The following is a 23,625-nucleotide window of genomic DNA, read 5'->3' as shown; positions in this document are numbered from 1 at the left end:
AGTATCCTTTTCAGTATTTTTCTTTTCCATATATCCAACTTCTATTCCTCTGCTTTGTAAAGAATCCACGATTCGCCTCCTTAGGTCACTGATGGTCTTAATATTGTTTTCTATACATGTAAATTTTTTGGTATCTTATTCAGCGCTTCCAACTGTTTACTTCCCCTCATCATCATCGATTCCAGATTTTCTCCTTCATCACCGTCGTCCTTAATAACCACCACGAGATATACATAACTTTGAACTTGTTCTAATCCCATTACCATTTCTTCGTTCAGTTGTATTGACAAACTTTTCATTGCTGTTTTTCTTTGTGGTGGTGTAATTATCATGAACTTCGATTTATCTTCGTTGTATCGTAGATTTCCTATCTCTGCAGGCTCAAACCGATTTTACGTACTATACATTCTAATACTATGTTGAACAGGATCTCCCTGTTTTAGTCCTGTGTTTACCTGGAAACATTTTGATATTCTTTGATTTACCTTTACCTTCGTTTTTGTATGTTCGAGTGTCATTTTCGTAAGACTTATAAGCTTTTTTGGAATACTAAGATCTTCCATTATGCTGTACAAATGGTTTCTGTTCACAGATTTTTGGAAATATATAAAGACTGAGTAAATTGGCAGATCGTATTCATACCCCTTTCTTTGCGTTTGCTTCAGAGTGAAACTATCGTCTGTGACTGATCTTCCAGATCTAAACACGCATTGGTAGTCTCCGAACAAGTTTTCTCCATATACTGTCAAACTTTTATCTATGGCCTTGGTCAAAATTTTGTTGTATCTAGTAGCGCCCGCCATACCTCTGTAGTTTCTGCATTCATTTATTTCCCTTTCTTGTGTATTAGTACTATTATTGTCATTTCCCACGTTTCTGGTATTATCTGGTATACTTCTTATTAAATCATATATTGTTGTCTTCGTGCAGTCCCACCATACTTGATTAATTCTGGCTCTATTTCGATCTCTCTTGGGGACTTGCCGTTTTTTAGCCCCTGAACTATGTCTAGTATTTCCTCCTTTTGTGGTGGCAATATATTTTATATATTATTCCAATCTTGGGCTGTAAGCTCCTCCCATTTTCCACCATCGTTTTCTCCATTTAATGTTTCTTTGAAATGCTCTTCCCATCTTTGGATCATTTCGGTCTCCTCAATTATTATTTCCCCTTTCTCAGTTTTTATATAAATAGTGTTTTACTCAGCTGGCCCTGCCCTGATCAGGCCAAAAAATTGTTTGTGAGATTTGAGATTTGGCAACACTAATGTGAATATGGCAAATCTGACATTTCATTCATTTAAGTTTAAGTTAAGAGTTTAATATTTTGAATTGTGAACATACTCAGTACGTGTTGTCATAGGAGTTTTTTGACAGTTTACAGATACTTGAAACATTTATCATGGTCAAAAAATTGGATTAAACCGCGAATATTTTCGTGCGATTATTTGTATGAAGTGTGTGCCGATCAATTCGCTTCGACTTTTGGTAATGAAGCACCATCTCGAGCCATGGTATTTCGATGGTTTTTCCAATTCAAACGTCGTCGCACTTCGCTACAGGATAAATTTCGTGAAGGTCGTCCAAAATCGGATGTTGTGTCAGAAAATATTGATGCTATGGTTAAACTGATGGGTGTCCTTGTGAGGCACCTAATGGTTTCTTCTTATATCAGCAGATCAAAAATAAATTGCAAAGTCAACGTTTATCTATACCTGAAGTAGCGTTTAATGCTTTGAAATCACATAATTTGGAAGAATTTACCTCACAATGGAATGGACGAAATTTTTCGACAACTGGTGCAAATACATGAGAATGTGGATTGATTTTAAGGAAGAATATTTTGGATAAACTGTAAAGCCATATTCAATTATAAATATTTGCCTATATGTATTTATCCCAAAAATTATGTAGCCACCCTCGTACAAGTAAAATTACTTTGACTATTGGTAAATTTCTAAGAGAAACGTAAGCAAAAATATTATTTGGACGAAATTTGTTTGAAATCATTTCATACTGCTCTTAATTTTGACAAGACCAAAACATATAATATCCACGGCACGAATAGCCAATATTAGTTTTTAAGATCAAAATTTCTGATGATTATCACCAGCTATCTACGTCACAAATACATAGAAGTGAGAAGAAGTTTCAGACACATGAAAAAAGCTAATCAAGAGTCCGTGAGATGAAAAAAATTTGATAAAAAATTACGATGTAAAAATAGCATCTATTAGAGGTAGTTAGGTATCAAAAAACGTGAAACTCCTGTTGTATCAAGTGTTGATTGGGATTATGAAAGCTGTTTTAAGAGATTTTTGGATTTATGTAATCCACGTCTCATCGAAGGAATTAGGGTTTATAAAGAAAAAATATTCATTCTAAATAGCTCAGTCGTTCGTCAAAATTTTGGATGAATAAATATGTACCTATATTCTGCCAAAAATTTTGATGTTAAAAATATAAATAATATAGATACAATTAAAAAGGTTGAAACTATTTTTAACTACCAATTATTAAAAAGCCGAACTTGGGAATATTAGTCATAACGATTATTTCTACTAAGGGAAAGTACTGCTCGCATGGGTTTTCCGAAATGCTCGTTTCTGTTAAAATAATTTAGGTTTTCTGAAACTTCCGGTTATACCGGAAGTAGACCCAAACTTTGTTATTTTGAGCGGAGTGCTATGATTTTATTAAATTATTGGAATCTACGAGAAATTTCAATATAACTTTATATGAGGCATCGTATGCCAAAAGTCCACCAGGTTTTAGTTATTACACATTTTCAAAATTTTGGGACACAGTTTGAAAAAATTAGATTTTAAGTGAAGAATATCTAATATTTTTGGGATTTGGACAATTAACACTTACAGCTTTCAAAATCTGTGAAAACCTCGACAAAAATTTATATAGGGTGTTCAGAAAATGGTACCGAATTTCGCTCTCTAGAAACTTGATTTTTTCAAATAGCACCCTCTCATTTTTCTCTTTATCATTGGATTCTACGCTTTTAATTGAGGGGACTTCGTTAGTAAACTCATATATCTCAAATTAACGGGTTTTGTAGAAACTTAAAAAAACTGAAATCTTCATTTCGTTTACTTACGTCACGGTCTCTTTGCTTCTCTTGCTATGTGACCACTCTGTTTTTTATCGACAGTCGTGCCGGTTTATTCGAGATTTCAACTTATGATCGATTTAAATTTTCATTTGGACACTAATTAATATTGCATAATCGATAATAGAATAGAATAAGAATCAGTTTTTTTTTCTAAACATGTATCTTTGTATTGCAGTGAATCGTGTGAGTATGATAAATATGGAGATCTTCTTACGTACGTTTCTTCACACTGTATTGTTATTCTCATTATTGTTTGATCATAATATCTTAGATCCTATTCAATAATCCTCGAGTATTTTAATGAATTATATGCATTATGTTTAGCGTTCAGGTCTTGGTGCAGAGGTGTAGAGATGTCAACCGTAACGTATATTTATGGTTAATAGATCTTGAAAAGGCATTCGACAAGGTCCGTCTTCATAAACCAATAAATATCCTACAGGTAACTGGAATTGATAGCTAAGATATTAATTTTATAGCGAATCTTTACTGGTATCAAAAAGTAAATTTACGACCGAAAGATAAATTAATTCCAGATATCAAAATTAGAAGAGGAATCAGACAGGGCTGTATACTGTCACCAATACTTTTCAATGAAGATGTCGAAAAAAGTATAAATATAAATGGGGGGACCGTAAACAACTTCCGGTACGCCGATGACACTGTACTCGTAGCTGACTCAATAGAGGTTTAAAAAAGTTATTAGATCAAATGATTGAGAAATTTCAGGAGTATGGAATAAAAATTAATACCAAAAAGACTATGTACATGATCATCAGCAAAAATTCAGTAAACGATGGTGACATTTTTGTTGAAAATGTCGCAATGAGAAAGCTAGAGCAGCACTCATTAGACCAAAAAACATCTTGTGTAGTCACAGCTTCGCGTCAGGGTATTATGTGTTTTCTACTCTTTTGTATAGCGTGGAAGCATGGACACTCATGGAAGCAACTCTTAAAACACTCGAAGTTTCCGAAGATTGTATCGTTCAGGTAAGCTGAGGTTCGTGCTGCTTTGCCGCTTGGTATCTTACCTCAGTTTCGATATCACCGTATCCTGATATTTCTATGCCTATCTGTTAAGATCAGAATCTCACTTCCAAATATCTTCTGTAAGTTCATTATTTGGTTTGTTTTTATTGGGAATCAAACCATAATGTCTTCTGTATGTTCCAAGTGGTATACTCGCTCTTTATCTTGTTTTATGTAGGAATTAAAAAGATTTTCGGTCAGACAACTAGTTCCCTCTTACGAGCTGCAGTGAACAAAATTATTATAGCGAACGTGATCGCCAACGTTCGATAACGGACTCGGCACTATAAGAAGAAGAAGAAGCAATATGAAGCATGGAAGCAGCATCTTGCTGGTACTGTCAATCTACTAATTCTTTTTTCATGAGATCATTACCATTTTTTCTTGTCTCAGTTCTATTTTCAATCACGTAACTTTCTTTTAAATCATAACTGTTGACTTATAACTTGAGGATCATCTTTTAATATACTTCAAGAACTTGATATTCCACTGTGATATATTTCAACTATATTATATTTAGTTAATATATGATAGAAGGAATTAATTAATTCAACTGTAATTGTCTCCGTATTTATGTATATAAATTGATAAAAAATCTCTTAAAACTTAAAACTCTGTGGGATACAATCATATCTCAAGATCCAGGTTAATATAGTGAACCAAAATTAGGATCAAAATTAAAATCAAAGACTGGTATTTTTGATACTTTCTTCTATGATTGACGAATAGGACCTAACAACTTTATTGTTCTCCAAATGAACGGATATTGGTTGCCACAACGTAAATTATTGTTACCATTAATAACCTAACCAAAATATATCATGTTTTATGTTAATATAATTCATGTCATGAAAAACTTTAAGAAATGCTACAACGGGTTCAATACCCTCTTTATATAAGTACTAATCGTAAAGTACCGCGGTTATTCGCTAAATCGTACATACGTGAAATAAACAGACAAAACTTAACTCCGCCTCCTTCATTAAACTTGGTGACAAAATCTCGATGTTCAAATCCTGACGACGATATTAAAGTATGCTCATTATATGAGTATAAGTGACGTGCCGCGTGTGGAAGTAGGAAATTAACGACCAATGGAACCGTCGAAGGCGGTCTTACTTGTCCAGCCACCTTGATTTCTAAGCCCACTTAGCTTACTATCGCTCAGGTTCTTCGCATACGCGCATCTGCGGCTCTTATTGTTTGTTTTTTTTATCAATAGAATTGACACAACTATCCGTCCGCGATTCGAGCGCGCATTAATATTTCTAACGTTTTGATTTTACCGATTTTAATAGAACTGTGTTGTTTTAGAACGTTTTATGTTTTTGTGAATCTACAGTTTTTTGGTGCTACGTCGTTTTTTGATTGGTAAGTTGAAATTCTCATTCCATTCGTTATTTATAATCTAGTTATTATCATCACAAAGGATTTGGTATACTAAATTGAAGTTAATTGCTCCATATTTTTGTTTAATATAGATTAGTATCAAGGTATGTCATTCTCCAATTCGTTTTTTAGATCTAATTTTAATATTGTTGGGTGTATATGAAAACAAACGTAAACAGTTATGATTAATAAAAAAACGCAATAAAAACATGTTTTGATACACATATAATTTAAAAATACGATTAAAAAATCAGAAAAAAAAACTTCATATACATTTTATAATTGCCAGTGTTTTTTTGACAACATTATGCAACTTTTTATTATCTATTCAATGATGAAATTGGGCTGAAAAATGTACAAGGTGATTTTACTGGAGTTAGCACAAACATGAAATACGAATCTGGCTATTAAATAACGAAAAAGGGTTTTATTATAAAAATTACTCTACATTCGAATGCTCCTCTTAAATATACTCCCCTCCCCTCGCCACACACCTTTCCATACGTTTTTTCCATTGATCGAAGCAGTTCTTTGGTGAAGGTTTTTAGGAGCTCCGCCGTTTTTTGCTTTACCGCTTCTATCGACTCAAATCAGGTTCTTTTCAAAGCGCATCTTTTTCTAACTTTTGAAGGAAATCTGAGAAGAGCCGTTGACGCAAAAGCTTTTGGTCAGGAGTTAGATTTTTTGACACCAACTTCGCACAGATTTTTGTCATGTGTAATTCCGCGTTTACAGCCTCGGCAATCTTCCGGCTGCTCATTCGACGATCTACACGCACAATTTGGTTGATTTTGGTCACTGTTTCCGGAGTTGAAACAGTCGTAGGGCGACCTGAACGCGGGTCATCTTCAGTGCTCTTTCGGTCCTCACGAAAACGCTTACACCACTCAAAAGCACACGCATGAGATAGAAAAAGTATAGAAGGCTTTGGAAAGTTCAACCACCGCCGAAAACTTAAGGTATTCCATATGATATTAATAAGGAAATGCGGGTGGTATAACTTACTACTAATTATTACACTAATAATTTGTATTATCACGATCGGGCGCTCGCTCATTCATTATTTAACTTAAACAACAAATAAAGCACCCAATTATAAATAGATATTTGTACACAAAAAGGATCGTACACAAGGTACATGCCAGCGGGCGTTAATTTGAATACAACCTAAGCGAAATAGCCTAATCTACCTTCAAGGACAGAATACCTTCGCAAATTCGTTCTAGATTTTCTAAGCTATTCATTGTCGCTATAAAAACAACTGTAAGGTATTAGCAGTAACCAATAACTAGTAACCAGTAACCTCATTATAGCATTTAGCCACGTCGACGATAGTATTAATGCTTTGCAATTATTGAGAAATGAAGTTGACCTACCTTCAACTGTATGAAGAAGCAAAGATGTTGCCCTAAGAAAATGGTGGTAACTGCAAAAGCCATGTATCGTCGGGAGACAGTTGAATGGTTCTAAAATTCCTGCGTCAAATTCATTCAGATCATTTCAATATGATCAATTTCAACATACAATTCAACAATTGATTGAGAAGTAGAGTGGTACCTTGTAGGGTACCTTCAACTTTTGCGGCTCGTTTTGGAATTGAGCAGACAATTCGTATGTTTTCGTAGTGCAGCCCGAAAACAGTACATCTTTCATCAAAGCAGAACTTGAAGTGTGGAAAGCAGTTACGACTATCATCTCTCCAATTCCAAAATCTAATTTGAAATGCGTATCAAAAACGATCAAAAACTGTACCCAAATATTTATACATTGTTACAAAGATTGGCTATCCTACATATTTCGACTGCTACACCAGAAAGAGCTCTTTGAAGCCTGAAGAGACTTAGTAACTACTTGGCTCTTATGAATATTCAATATGGGACAGAAATCGATGTGAACGAATTAGTGGATATTTTTAAATGGAAAAACAGAAGATTATTTTTGTTTTTTTGTTTCATTTCTTGAACCCCTTGAATGTTTTTCTCAAATTGATGTCTTATTTCATTTTAAACTCTCAAATTCCTCAACTGGAGTGTGTAGTGCATATTATTTTTTTGGAACAGCAAACAACAGTACAACCATTCAAATTCGAAAAAACTTCGCCCTCATTTAGAAACTTTGATCATGTTTATTTTGAGTTAGGCCAATCGCAAATAGAGTGTGACTCGGTCCACTCGACTGGGACCACTTGATCAGATTGGCGTGTACAAAACCCAAACCTTACAATGTAACTAGGCTCCAGCATGATGTTTTTTTTTTTCAATTTTGATCCTTATAAAGACAAATTTGTTCCAGAAACCATTGAGAAAAAGAAAAACACAAAAAGTTTTAATTCTTGTGTGTGGATTCAATACCGGAAATCTGAACTGAATAAAATTTTTTGTCAAAAGTAATTTTGATGATATGGATTTCGATGTTTTGATTCGAAAACGAAAACGAGGGAAAAAATTACTCTCAATGATAGCTCTCCTGAACCTTTTATGCCGTACGATGGTCAGATTTGTATATCAGAGGTGAAAAAAAAAATTTATTGCAACTATGCAATTAAGGGCTAGTTCCCAGGGCATACAGGTCTTTTTATGAGCAGCTTCCGGGTTCCAAATCGGTCCGCGATTCTGTGGCAGAACCCGATAATACTGAAATTCAATAGTAAATTTATTTTTTATGTATTATGTGTTTCCGATTAATCGTTTGTAAAATGTAACGAAATTACTTACCTGATTATTTATTTTCCATTATTTACATTATATTTTTAAGGATTTATTGCCTTCTGTTCAATAAAAGTTTTTCCAAGTAAATAAAAACGTTTTTCCATCTTTTCATCCATTATTATTAATTTTTATAGCAATTTTGTATCCTAAATGGATCTAAAGTATCAAAAATGAATGCCATGAAACTTCATTGCAAACTATCGAATATTCTCTAACTCTTTCGACCAAAAACGTCCATTTTGGTAAAGTAGCGAATATTTTTAAACAATTATTATTGATAATTTTACAAATAATTAAAACTAAAATGATACCTTCGAACGATAGTTTTACACTTAAAGATATCTATAATAATTTTAAAATTGAAACTAACCAAACGCGTCAGTTGGGAAAAAATTATTCTTAAAATAAATAAATATTCTTAAATAGTGATAATATTTATGAAATACAAATTCCGTTTTCTGTTAAATATACTAATATTGAATATATCTAATATGGGCAGTTTAAAGCCTGACATTGTTCGATTATTTATCGCTAAATAATCTTAAATATGCTACCTCTATAGATTGTTGTATTTATTTTTGATTCACCACTTCCCTAAAACTCAGTGGCATCCTTCTTTATTACAGGAATTTTCTCTTGAAATTTATTACATCCAGTTCTGAACACGACTCCTGGATATTCAGGTCCTTGAAATACCTACTGGTTTCTATTCCATTGTTTGTTACCCAGCCATCTCTGAAGATTGAGTTTTCTTTTTCCTTCATGATGAACTTCCCTTGTAGGAATTTTCTCTTGTAGGATTATTCGTTCATTTATTCTATTCTTGAAATTCGTTTCAGTGATCATGTAGTCCATATTCTAATTTCCTATATTATTTTTTTTCTATTTTACTCATTTCTTATAGGATACTTCTAGGTCCTAGATTATTTTCCCTCTTTTTCCATCGCTCCATAAACTTAATCATCAATAAAGCATTTGAAAGACTTCTTTGGAATCAATTTTTTGATTTCTCATTTCTTAGACTTTTTATATTTGTTTCTATTTCTAGATCTTCTTGATTCTAGGTCTCTTCTGTTTTAAAATTAGTTTTTTTCTATAATTCTTGAGCTGATCACCTTCTAGTCTATTTTCCAAATACTGAGATGTCTGCCCTATATAGCAATCTGTACAAGGCATTTGACATATCTTATTACTTCTTTTGTTTTTTGAAGCTTTAGATTTTAATTAGTTGAAATATTTGGATAATATATTATGTCCTTTATGACTTTTACTAATATCATATTTATTGAAATCATTCGAAAGTTGTTTGGAAAGTTCCCTTTCTTATAATAGATACAGAACTTACACTTAGAACAACAAAATACTTATTATAGTAAAAATACATATTTTTGAGATGTGAAAATTAAGAAAAAATTAATTTTTCATGTTAAAACACATTTCTATTTCCATTTTGATAATCATGATGCAGGTGATCTATTGATTAATATCAATACGTAAATTGTCAGTATCAAATCATATTTTGATAAAGACTGTAAGTCAAATTTTTATCTGTCTTTCAGAAAATACTAAAAATAACTAATTTTAAAATAGAAGAGACCTTAAATCAAGACGATTAAGGAACATGAACATATTATATAAATGATCTGAGAAATAAGAAATCGAAGACATTGATTCAAAAGTCTTTGAAATACTCCATTGATGATTAAGTTTATGGAGTGATGATAAAAACAGGAAAAATAGTCTAGGACACAGAAGTATCTTATAGGAGAAGAATAGTATGAGAATGAAAACTCCTACATGGGAAGATTCGAATGAAAAGTTCATCACAAAGGAAAAAAAATTCCATTTTCAGAGATGACTGGGTTACAAACAATAGAATAGAAAGAATGAACTGAAAACCCAGGAGTCGTACTCAGAACTGGATGTAATATATTTCGAGAGGAAATTCCTGTGATAAAGAGGGCTGCCACTCTGTTTAGGGGAAGTGGTGAATTAAACAAAAACTAATCAAAAAGTAAAAACTGTATTTAAAAAGAAATAATTATTAGGAAAAATGATAAGCAACTTATTCAGAAGAAGGATGAACATATACTATAATCAATAAAGAAACAAAAACTTAAAACATAAAACATTTGTCTTTACCATATGTACAAGGACTTTCCCAACAACTTTCGAATGACTTCAATAAATGATATTAGTAAGAGTCATGAAGGCCATAATACATAATCCAAATATTAAAATCTAAAGCACCAAAAACCAAAAGAAGTAATATTGTATATCAAGTGTCTTGTAATGATTGTGACGCTCTCTACATACAGGTAGGACAGACATCTCAATATTTAGAAAATAGACTAAGAGGTCATTAATACGATAAAAAAATAGAATCGCATTAACGAACCACGAAATATCAGAAAAACATATATTTAATCATGAAGAATAAAAAATTCTTGGAACGGAATCTTATATACGAAAAATTGAATTTTTAGAAATAGCTCACATTCGGGAAGATTCGAATGAAAAGTTCATAATGAAGGAAAAACAAAATTCAATCTTCAGAGAAGGCTGTGTAACAAACAATGGAATAGCACCAGTAGGTATTTCAAAGAACTGGAAACCCAGGAGTCGTACTCAGAACTGGATGTAATATATTTCGAGAGGATAAAGAAGGCTGTCACTCTGTTTAAGGGAAGTGGTGAATTAAACAGAAATACCACAATCTATAGAGATAGCATACAGTTTCAAAAATAAAAGCTTGAAAACAAAAAACAAAATCATCCGTGACATCGTTTAAGGATCTGCTGGGTACCTGGACACTATGGAGTGCAGTATGCCTTAAGAGTTAAGGGAAAGCATTTAGCGATAAATAATCGGAACAATGTCAGGCTTTAAACTGTCCATTTTCCCTTGGCCTTTCTAAAATTATCGACATAGAATTTTCGAAACAGGGTCTAGCTATAATCTTTATTAGCCTCCCGGCACATGAGTACATGTATACATGTTTTTCTGTAGATACTTGGGTTCAAACGATATATCTCTTTAACTTGTTAGATCTACGGATGTAGACAGGTTTTAGTATGGGGTTCAAGAAATGAAACAAAGAAAAACAGAACTAATCTTCTGTTTTTCCATTTAAAAATATCCACTAATTCATTCTCATCGATTTCTATCCCATATTGAATATTCATGAGAGCCAAGTAGTTTCTAAGTCTCCTCAGGCTTTAAAGAGTTCTTCTGGGGTAGCGGTTGGAAAAGGTATGGTAGCCAATATTTGTAACAATGTATAAATATTTGGGTACAGTTTTTGATCGTTTTTGATACGCATTTCAAATTAGATTTTGGAATTGGAGAGGTGATAGTCGTAACTGCTTTCCACACTTCAAGTTCTGCTTTGATGAAAGATGTACTGTTTTCGGGCTGCACTACGAAAACATACGAATTGTCTATTAAATTCCAGAACGAGCCGCAAAATTTGAAGGTACTCCACAATGTACTACTTCACGTTACTTCGTAAACCTCTCAATAATTTGTTGAATTGTATCTTATTGAAATGATACGAATGAATTTATTTTGTAATACGTGCCTATCCGACTGTCCTCCCACGATACGTGGCATTTGTAATATACTACCATTTTCTTCGAGCAAAATCTTTGATTCTTCATAGAGTTGAAGGTACGTCAACTTCATTTATTATTAGTTGCAAAGTATTAATACTATTTGAGGTTACTGTTAATGGCTTACAATTGTTTTGATAGCGACAACGAATAGCTCATAACATCTAGAACGTTATAAATATTTGACACAATAATTTGCAAAGGTTTTTAGGCAAGATTAGGCTGTTGCGCTTAGGATGTATTCAAATTAACGCGCGGTGGCAGGTAACTTATTCACGACCCTTTTTTTCTACAAGTATCTATTTATAATTGGGTGCTTGGGAGATCTAAAATCGAAACGATTATATATATAAATTGCCATACAACTAAACACTAATTGTATGAGTAAGAAGTGAGACTTTTATTTAAGTCATTCATTTTTCAATATTTAATCAGATTCATTGTTGAATTCTGTTATTAAGTTTCAGTACTCAATAAACTATAATAGACAAGCGTTCTAACTATCCTGATGACACAATTTAAAGTATAACCGAGTACATCCATCCAGCTTCATATAACATATCAACAGGTGGTTGTAGAGATTCCGAAAGGCGTGTCACAGCCAGACCACAAAACGACGCTTTGTGTCATTCAATCATTAAATTAATCCGCAGAGAGTGTAACCTGTAAAACATACGAAGCGCTTGGCTCGGTTTGACTTTTGGCTTCCGCCATATAGATATACACACACTCATTTCATACATGAAAATGTGCGAGTTGAAACGATTACACTACGTTCACTGGATTAAATTAATTTCGGGCACCGCTTTTACCTTCTCCTGCATAACAAATTTGAAAGGAATTACAAGGTTTACTGAATTATAGATATACATGAATTCCTCGTTTCTATATTAAATAATAGAGCGATTTATTTACTTTGAAGGAAACTTGAAGGAGTAATTTCGATGATTAATTTTATGTTTGTTATAATATTGATGATTACGAACCATTTGATTTCGAATATATTATATCATAGAAATATCTTCTGAATTCGTCTACATGTAATTGGTTCCAGTATCATCGTATCCAGTGATTTGTAATTTGAACGGCGGGGCTTAGCTTGGGCCAACGCTGGGTAACCCGGTCTTGGCAAACCGATAATGGCACAAGCCTAGTTGAAGTCTGGGTAACTGAGCCCCGGTCATCCCATATTCACCCAAGAGTGGCTGAACTCTGGGTAACCCGACCTCGGCCATCATATAGTCAGCCAGGCTTGGCAGATCTCTGAATAACTATATAAAGTTTTGTTCTAATATCTCATACATAATAGATATCTTAACATAAAAATTGATAATTTCTTATGACTAAAATTCTTTTATGCATAAAAGACAATAAAGTTAGAATCATAAAAAATAGTATCACTTCTTTATATGTTTAATTATTCAATTATTCAACTAATATTTTTATGTACATTAATTAGTAGAATTAGAATTCATAGAAATTTGTCATAAAACTATAATTTTTATCTATCTTTTAAAAATTATAAAAAAAACAGAAGAGTCCTGAAATCAAGAACATTTAGAAACATAAACTATACTTTTATTAACAATATGAAAAAAAAACTATTTTTACAAGTAACCAGGCCTGGTTCAGGCTTTCAAACTAACCAAATCATCCCAGGGTCCCATTAAGTCTGGGCCAATAACGGCTTCCTAACTAGGGCCAGAGTTGTACATACTTGTCTGGGACTATACTGAGCTCATCGTAAAATCCTATATGGGTTTTCTTTGAAACGAATTATTCATTCTATTAAATTACAACTGTGAAAATCATTTGATAAGTTTTTATTGTAAGACTGCAATACAAGGATCATTAGCATTTTTAGATTTTTTCTAACCGTATTTCAAACGTTAGCTGTCAAATACATATATTCTAAACTACAGAAAAGAAAGATTTTAACCTTCTTATAATCAGACAAAATGAATATTTAAGCAAAAGCTTGAAATTGGAAGTATTATGGTATTCCTTCTTTAGAAAAATCAAATATTACGGACATTTTATACGTTAAATCGTAATCGTATAAACAACGATGATATTAAACAACCAAGACATACATATGAAGCGGTTACACATGAAAAAATTCTTCAAATAGTAGGAAAACATGGCAAGTTGGGATTGAGATAAGTGGTAGACATTACGAATATATCGAATGAGATTTTGAACACCATTTCACTCGTATATCAGCATTGGATACTGCCGTTCCTGACATTGGAAAAACAAAATGAAACACATTGATGAGTGAGAACGGATCACTCAAAATAAAAAGGGTTTTTTCTCATACAGGTCTGACAATTAATGAAACTCTGATTCGCCTGATTTAATACAGTACTCAGAAAAGTAGACTGGATCCTGCAAAAACCACAAAGACCAGTAAAGCAATAACAATTAAAAGTAACTATAACTAAGAATTATTGACTGATTGAATAAGCAACTCCCTAATAAGCCGCTTTACAGACATAAGAAAATAATTGTCATTTAGCAGTACAATGTACCGTGTCTCAAGTCGATAGAAATATTCAATCAACTCAAAACCTAATCACCTCCGCACGCATCATATTGTCCAACACTCGCTCCCTTTGTTTAATAACCGTTTTCAGACCCGAGAAAAATGATTCGAGGAAAAAAATATATATTCAATGAATAGGAGCTAAAACAGTAAAAAAAATTGGATCCAACCTTCTTTTAAAAAATTGAATTGAAATATAAGATAATTAGCTTGTTTTCACATTCGACAAAGACGTAGGATTGACTCAGTTGATAAGAAACATATTCTAATGAAGACATCGAAGTTTAGAAACAATCTTTTAACGAATATTTCTTAATGTTTGAGTTGTTCATGACATTTTTGAAAATTCAAACTGCGAATTCTCTTTAAAGATAAGAAATTTGGAAAACTGGTATAGTAAAGACGTCATATTTTTCTATGATAACAGTTTTATCAATCCATTATTTTAGCAGGGACACAGATAAAATGGATGGAAATTTGACCTTGTACAACATTTTATAACGTCTGAACATTTTCAACACGAGCTGTCACTGATGGGAGATTTATCAAAACAATAAATATGTAATCCTAAGTACCTATTATGGTGAACAATAGAAACGAGCTGCAATACCAATTAACTATAGAATAGTGTGATACGTTGTAACAATAAACATATGTGTTTATATCATTTTGAGAATCAATTAAGTAACGAGTAGAACCTGTAGAAATGTTGTTAACTGTTATGCGTTAAAGTACTTGATTGTTTTATCTCTACTGCGTTATTGAGTTTAAACGATATATTTCCATGAAATAATTACCAACGATACCGTCTACAAACGTAGATATCCACCAGCGTAAGAACTGGAAACATAGATGAAGAAATCAGAAATATACTCTCTGATACGCGAACAAAGTTATTGGTAATATTGAAATTTAGTACGAGGATGTATTGATATCTAGTTAGCCTAGACCAGTTCCATGTAAAAACAAAATATTGCGTTACCATAGCAACTAACAATAAATTATTAGAAGTGTCAGTGTAAAGTTTAATGTCACAAAAGTAAACCAGAGTTACGCAATAAATTGAAAGAAAAAAGATATCCACCGAAATGGTGAAAATCGAAGTAAGCAGATTGACGAAGATATGCTTAATACCCTTGGTGATCAATGTCCTTCGTATGCGACCGTGAAAAATTGGACTGCAAGCCTCAAAAGAGGTAAATTTTCCATTGAACATGATGACCGATCGGGAAAACCAATTTCTATGTCAGTCTCCGAAAATATCAATGCAGTACATGACATGATTTTATCAGACCGTCGAATTGGGCTAAAACGGATATTTGAAGCACTGAATATTTCATAAGAACGCGTTCCTCATATAGTTCACGTCAATTTGTACATGAGAAAAATTACTGTGAAATGGATCCCCAAATGTTTGAACGTTGACCAAAAGGGTGCAAGCGTTCGATCTGTGCTCGATTTAAAAACGATGTAGTAAACCGAATAACTATGGATGAGACTTGCGTACATTTCTAGGATCCAGAAACAAAGCAACAATCGGTGGAATGGCGACACTCAGGTTCTTCAGAAGTTTCGTATCCAAAAATCTACTGGAAAAGTTATTACTTCAGTTTTTTGGGATTGCCATGGAGTAATCATGATTGATTTTTTGGATAAGGGTAGAACAATAAGTGGAGATAACTATTCGACATTATTGACCACTCTTCGAGAAAAAATTAAAGAGAAAAGAACTGGAAAGCTATTCAAAAGTGTTTTGTTTTTGCAGGACAACGCCCCTGCACACAAATCTCATGTTGCCATGCAAAAAATTCGTGATCTAGAGTTTGATTCACCCCGCTTATTCGCTAGATTTGGCTCCGTCCGACTATCATCTCTTTCCATTCCATTCCATCTGTTTGGTTCTATAGTAGGCAAAGAATTTTTCAATTTATCCTCGTTTAAAGATGTACGCTGTTGCTTGTGAAGATACAATTATACTGCAAGGAAACGCTTTTGATTTGGTAGTTCTTTCTTTGACTAGATTTGTATTTATATGCTTGTGTTTGGTTACTATTTTTTTGTTCAAAGACAAGGATTATACAAAATTAAATATTTACGAATGTGTGATATTGTTTTTTGTACGTAATGAGTAATCAAAACCATTATCGTTGTCTTTACCATTGAAAATAAACATTTAAAAACTCATATAAATACGTGATATTATATATTATGCATACGTCCAAACGTACTAAAAAGAACAGTGCTTTTTAAATAGGATTATCATGATAACAATCTTTTTTATTTGTACAAAAGTTCTGTATTTTTGATAATTTTGTACTGTCATTGAGAACTATAAAACATCATCATCATTTTGAAAAATATTTTCCTAATTTTGATTGCCAAAACACTGATTGTTAAGCTTGAAGAAAAATCTGATTGCACTCTGAAATTTCGTACAATGTAACTCAAAACCTGCTTCCAGAGAAGTCAAGAAAAATATACAGGAAGTTATCTGACGATTTTGTGGATTGGTTTTAACAATAAAAAAATCAAAAGTTACATGGAAAATGTTCTTATTGCTTATTTCTCGGAAAAGTCAAGACAATATCAATAGAAATTGTCAACGTCATGTTAAAAACGTATTTTTCATAAAAGTATTTTTAAATGTGGTCGTAGATAAAGTATTGTATAATACTCGTTCTGAAATACTTTTGAGCATATTTCGCAACTTGTACTTCAGGTACTATTACTATTATTAACATTTGAAAAATAACGGTATGATTTTACAATTTATTCAATTAATAATGAAACTTTTTGTAAGCATTTGTAAGAAAATCAATATTGTTCAAAAATTATAAAGGAATGACTATGCGATATATAGGTAATACAATAAATGATAACAAATATACTGAAAACGCATCAATCACTTTACATAAACACGAATTTGATTTCAAAAATACCAAAATAAAAATGATCAAAAATTAACAATAATAGAAATGATCTTCATAGAACAAAATAAATTTTATATTGTATCGAATTTATATAACATTTTTCAATTATTTTCAATCATTTTTCAATATAAGTATTTTGATAATGCATCAGAACCGAAAAAAGCGATTTCATAGTTATCTATGTCACAAGTGGGTAAAGTAGACTTTTTTCGAAGAATGTGAATATTGTCACACGAGAGTCGAAAAAAGGCCTTTGCACACGAATTATATACAATGAATTTTGTTCACGCACTAGGATTTTGGGGGAGTAGTTTGTTCTATGGGAGTTTGAGGTACGAGGATATATTGAAAAATTCTTAGCCTACTGTAGAACCAAACAAACTTTTTGGCAATTGAGAAAAGAGGTGATAGTCGGACGGAACCAAATCTGATGAATAAGGGTGGTGCTCTAGTAATTCAAACCCTAATTCCCGAATTTTTTGCATGCCAACATGAGATTTGTGTACAGGGGCGTTGTCCTGCAAAAACAAAACACCTTTGATTGACGTGAACTATATGATAAAAGTGTTCGTATGAAATTTTCAGTGCTTCGGATATCCGTTTTAGCCCAAAATCATGTCATGAACTGTATCAATATTTTCCTTTCCAATCGGTCATCATCTTCAATGGAAAATTTACCTCTTTTGAAGCTTGCAGTCCAATTTTTCACAGTCGCATACGAAGGACATTGATCACCAAGGGTATTACGCATATCTTCGTAAATCTGCTTACCTCTCTTAACCCTTTTAAATACAGGTACTCGACGGTGGTTTTAGTTATTGTTCGTTGCTATGGTAACACAATATTTTGATCATGCATGGAACTGGTCTAGGCTAACTAGATATCATTACATCTATATCAATTAGGTACAATTTTGGAGAAGGAGTCCAATACCGAAATTAGTTTGGGACTCTGATTTGGAGTTTCAATGACAAAGTTTACTAGTAAGGAATCAAGCGTTTCAGCTTGTATTTCAAATTGTATTATCATTTCATTCAACACAACAAACACCCTATTACACTCGAGTAGTTCGAGCGGTGTTTATCGTATGGAGATGCTTGTTGATATTGATATTGAACTTCTCTATGTTTCCAAAGGAAGGAGTCCCGATAAATTGACGTTCTGGGCGTCCGGTGTTCACGTCAGCCTGTCGAGCAGGTCTTGTAGATACTGCTCTAGTTGGGATTATATTGGACAGTATGATAGTATCGGTCAGGTCAGCGATCTTTATTCTAAGCTGTCCAAGGTTGATTCTGGTTCTCCTACAAGTTTAATGTTGTCTGTTGTATTGAGTTGAGCATCCTCAGGGTATTTTTGAAAGCCAAGCTTCAAATGTGCGAGCAATATTCCAAAGTTGGACTAATATCGACCTTGTAAAGGAATAGAAGCTGTTAAGTTTGTAAAGAAATGTTTCAAATTAGAAGAAATTATAGTAAATAAATTATTTTGCAAGCTAAAAAACTATTAACGAGAACTGTGAAACTTTCAATAATTAATTGTCAAAATTCAACATTCTAATGCATTTCCAAGCAGTGCATAATATTTTTTCTGTACAAAAAAATCAATTAATTTTTGAATAGAAAGAGAAATTCTAAGTACAATGCACTAGCGTGGTTTGACTATTTTGGTATATCGCATTATAGGGAAAACAATTTTTTATAATACACCTTTTGCGTCACGCCTATGTTATATGTCTTTACTAATTTATGTGAAAATCATTAAGTTGTATCTAATTTTTTCAACGAGGAAAGGCGTTAAGTTAATTGTTTAATTGGTCAATTGGTTCGTTACAAATTACGTTTCGTTACTTCTATTTAATCTGATTCTAATTTACATATGAATTGGATGTTCTTAATGGTTCACACATCATAGAATGCAGCGGCGTACTGCTAGAAAAGAAAGCGTGAGAATTTTATTGTAAACATTGAATTGGCACAAATCAGATTTTCTAGATACAATTATTTTAATTGTAATCAACGCTAAGAAAACATTTTATTAAAACTATGACTAAAACAACTTTACGTCAGTTATTTATTGTTTTTTTCAATGTACTGATGCTTGTAACTCATTCTATTATGTATTTTTTCAATGAAAACGATTTATACTTCTAACATTATATGGAAATTCAATGATCAATAGTTTTTAAACATTAATGACAATAATTTTGTTATCTAGTGTATTTTATCTGCGTTTTGTCATATCTTTATGCATTATCAGGCATCTGATTTGGACTTAGTGTCATATACCACCCGTTTTCTTCAAATTTTTCTATCATTGGCTAGTTCATTCATGTCCTCTATACTTAACTCTTCATTTTTCATTTCTTCTTCAATTGTTTTCTTGATTTCCTCAATTGCTTTTTAATTGTTTTTTCCTAGCTCCATTATTTTCCTTACCATTGCTTTGCTGGCTTATTTCCATATATTTGTACAAATTTAACTGTTTCTTTTCTATTTTATATATTACCGATAATTGGTTGTTATTTCCTTCAAATGATTTCCTCAATTTTCCTCAATTTCCTCAATTGTTTATCAGTAATATCTTCTCGATTTATCGCTTCTTCCAGCATCTGTCTTCGTCTGGTTGTGCTTATCTTTTATAGAAATGATTTTCTTGCTCTTCTTAACTTTTATTTTTTAGGTTGTATCAATTTCTTTTTCCAAAATTTTGAACTTCATATTTTGGTTTTATCAATTTTTTGGTTCATTTTATTGTAATATTATTTTGTATCTCCTTATGTAATTGGATTCACGAAGTTAATAAATTCATAGAGTTTGAGCAAGTACATAAGATAATAAAATGCAGCAATTTGTACCTAGCTATGACTGATTCTTGAAATAGTAATAAGACCAAGAACAACGAGCTACACGCATAGAAAAATTTTAGTTTATCAAAACAATTCATTTAGTTCTTAGATTCTATCAGCCAACAGAACTTTTTAGTCTAGTTTTGTAAAGAGATAGTAATGAAAGAAAATATTGACGACTTATCTTTGATGAAGATTAGTAAATAATGGCAGGGAACACTTATTCGATATACCTTCCAGATTATCACTTCAAGGTTGGAATACATGAATTAGAACATCACCGGATCAAGTACATTGTGGAGAGTATACCTTTTTCCAACAACCGTATTCTTTTCACAAACATATTTATAACCAATGGTAACCAAAAGTAATATCGATTCGTCAGAATGAAAAGTTGTGTATGATGAATGGTTTTGCTCTTTTCAAAAAGATTTTGATGGATCCAAACCAGTGCTGTGCTTATTTTCTCAATCTGCTGCTGATGTTCTTGGATGGTCCATTAAAGTTAGTTAAGGGAGTCTGAAATTCTCCAAATTGTTTGACATGGATTTGCCTCCAATTGTATCCTTAGCATGAAGTTATCTTAGTCTTTCTGATATAGATATCAACAATACCAAATTTCAACTTATAGGACCCTTCCAAACATTCACAAAGGTCTACGGATTCCAATAATCTTCACAAGTGTCTTGGTTATAACTTTTGTTTTATTAATTTTATGGAGTTCGAAAAGCCACTTCAACCTAAATTCGAAAAAAGCTACTTGTTTTATAAAATATTCTTTGCACGTCTCTGTTGATGGTTTGTATGAAGAACATCACTCTTTATTGTAATGATAATTAGTCAATTAATAATTATAACGCAGTATTTCGGAAGCTTTGGTTGTTTCAGTTATTTTATGTGTTAATGAATGTGAATGTAGAGATTATTTCAACAGATAAACCCGAATATGAAATATGAGAAAGTCGGTTATCTATAGTCATTCATTATTCGAGTAAATTGCTTTTTCTAAATACGTGGTGCTGTAAAATATTGTAATGATGAATTTGTGTCTTCAGTTACAGACATTCTATTTTGACTTTAGAATTCTCATTCCAAATAAAGTTCATAATGAACTTAAATTCTAGAACTAGCGTATGATAATTCAACTCCCTTGAACACTTTATAATTGAAAATGTCAGGATAAAATTCCCATTAATTTTTGTCGAAATAATAAACATATTGATCCATGTTCCATGTAAACTCAACAGCAAAAAAATCGAATCAGGCGACACCCCACAACCGCAAGTCACTGGCAAAAAAACTGAACACGAAATTGTAAACATGACCCACTACTATCTGTATCAAAACAATACTAACCTCCATTGACAACAAACAAGATTCTGCTTGAAAATGGATATAACAAGCGATGAAGCAACTCAAGCGGTCACTCTATTGATGGGTCAGTCTGCTGTTACTAGAGTTTACCGTCATTACCAACCACGGGTGTTCAAGTCCAATAAGACCTCAGAAAAACGCGAGTACTGGTTGGACAAACAAAAGAAGACTCAAGACAGCTGAGGGCCTAGCCCAAAAAAGGCTCCTGGCTCTAAATCAACCTTAGCCCTTCAAGTCTATGATTTGCCAGAGAACACTTTAATTGGATTGAACAATAGGGCTCCGTTCTCTTCTCATACGAAAACAGAATGTGCTTGCATGCTAGCGATAGAAGATGGAAGGTCTACAGAAGACTTGGAGAAAGATTCGCGCATTTTTGCATAAAAAACGCTGATTTCGGAGAGGTTAGTTGATGGTCTGGGCGGGTATTTCAATGGAAGTAGAAACTGCGTTGGTTTTTATTGAAACTGGCGGTGGAGTAAAGGGATAATGCCGAACCGATACATAGAAGAAATTCTAAGGGATCACATCGTTCCCTTCTCCAATTTCAACATCAACAATTACATCCTAATGCAGGACAATGCCCGTGCACATACCGCAGGTGCCGGAAGTTTTTACAGGATGTCGTAATTGCCGCTATGGATTTGCCAGCACGTAGCCCGACCTTGAATTCTATCGAGTATTTTTAGGATGATCCTGCAACAGTTACGAAATTTGACTTCAAAATGGCTCTCAGTGAAGAATAGAATAGTATCGAACAAGATCGAATGAGGAAACTTATTTGATCAATGCAAAAGAGATTGTGGAAGCTGTTATCAGTGCCAGGGAAAGAAACTATAAATATTCATTGGTTGATTTCAAATAAATCATTAATCTGACAAATTTGAGCTTGTATTTTCTGTACGGTTTCTGTACCCTTTTTCAATGTTTAAGATTCTTTTCTGAGATTTTTCCTTCGCCAAGAAAATAGCTCATCAACAACATGGATGACTTATTATAAAGCTAAGGCTTTGGAATGCTAAAATTAGAAAAATAATGGAAACTATAGATTTTTTGACTGTGAGCGTGTGACTTAAGTCGATTTTTTTGTTCATTAGTGTATTATATCGTTTCCTTCCTATTTACAATTTCTTATATATATATATATCCCCTTTTATAGCGTTATACGCCTTTGGGTTCCTAATCTCCAGGCCTGTCTATCTTGCCAGTCGTCGACTGCTAGGTTCCTTTCGGACATTGCTCTAGTGATTCCTTGTAGCCATGTTCTAGGTGGTCTTCCCCTCTTTCTTTTTTCTGTGGGGGTCCATTCTAATATTATTCTTGGTAGTCGTTCTCTTCCCATTCTCTTAACGTGTCCGTACCAAATCAACTGTTTCTTTTCTATATCTTCTACTAAAGTTCTTTCTACTTTCAATTGTCTTCTTATTTCCTCGTTTCTTATATGTTCCGTTCTAGATATTCTTGCTGCTCTCCTCCAGAAATCCATTTCCACTGCATTTAAGTTATTTTTTTGCTTTTCTGTAAGTTGCCAAACCTCGGAGCTATATGTAATTATTGGTTGTAAAATGGCGTTGTATATTCTCTTTTTTGTTTCTGGTCTAATATTCTTTTGCCACAGCACTGAGTTCAGGGCTCTTATTACTTTTCTTCCTTTGGTTATTCTGTCCCTAATTGTTTCCTCGTTTCGTCCTGTTGTTGTTAGTTTTACACCTAGGTATATGCATTCCTTACAGTTTTTAATTATTTTTCCCTCTAGATCTAAATCCCCAGGTGAATCTTCTGATCCTATACATATGTATTGTGTCTTCTCCGTGCTAACCTGTAGACCCCATTTTTGGTATTCTTCTATAAGTTTTCTAGACATGTACTCCAGATCTTCTTTTTCCTGTGCTACCACTACCTGGTCATCGGCATAGTGCAGTGTATACAAGGTGCTCTCCCCAATAGTTAGTCCCATTCCTTTACATTTTTTCTTCCAAACTCTTAGGGCTTCATCTATGTATATGTTGAACAGAGTTGGGGATAAACAACACCCTTGTCGCAAGCCTTTGGTTGTTTTGAAGCCGTCT

The 23,625-nt window shown here is 32.9% G+C and overlaps 2 protein-coding genes across 3 annotated transcripts in view; one reads left to right on the top strand and one right to left on the bottom strand.

Annotated features, from left to right (window-relative positions):
• LOC130892635 (protein argonaute-2-like) overlaps window positions 1-23,625 on the bottom strand; it is a 310,219-nt gene that overhangs the window by 185,159 nt on the left and 101,435 nt on the right. The gene's annotated exons all lie outside the window — the stretch shown is intronic.
• The window catches only part of LOC130892636 (protein jim lovell-like), a 319,386-nt gene continuing 300,752 nt past the window's right edge, over window positions 4,992-23,625 (top strand). The window contains exon 1 of the mRNA XM_057798145.1: window positions 4,992-5,525. The gene's annotated coding sequence lies outside the window, so the exon portion shown is untranslated. The remainder of the gene's footprint in view (window positions 5,526-23,625) is intronic.

The sequence above is a fragment of the Diorhabda carinulata genome, chromosome 4 (assembly GCF_026250575.1).
Source record: "Diorhabda carinulata isolate Delta chromosome 4, icDioCari1.1, whole genome shotgun sequence".
In the NCBI taxonomy this organism is placed as follows: Eukaryota; Metazoa; Arthropoda; class Insecta; order Coleoptera; family Chrysomelidae; genus Diorhabda; species Diorhabda carinulata.
Note: the sequence above shows the minus strand (reverse complement) of the source record. Positions and strands in the feature narration are given on the sequence as shown.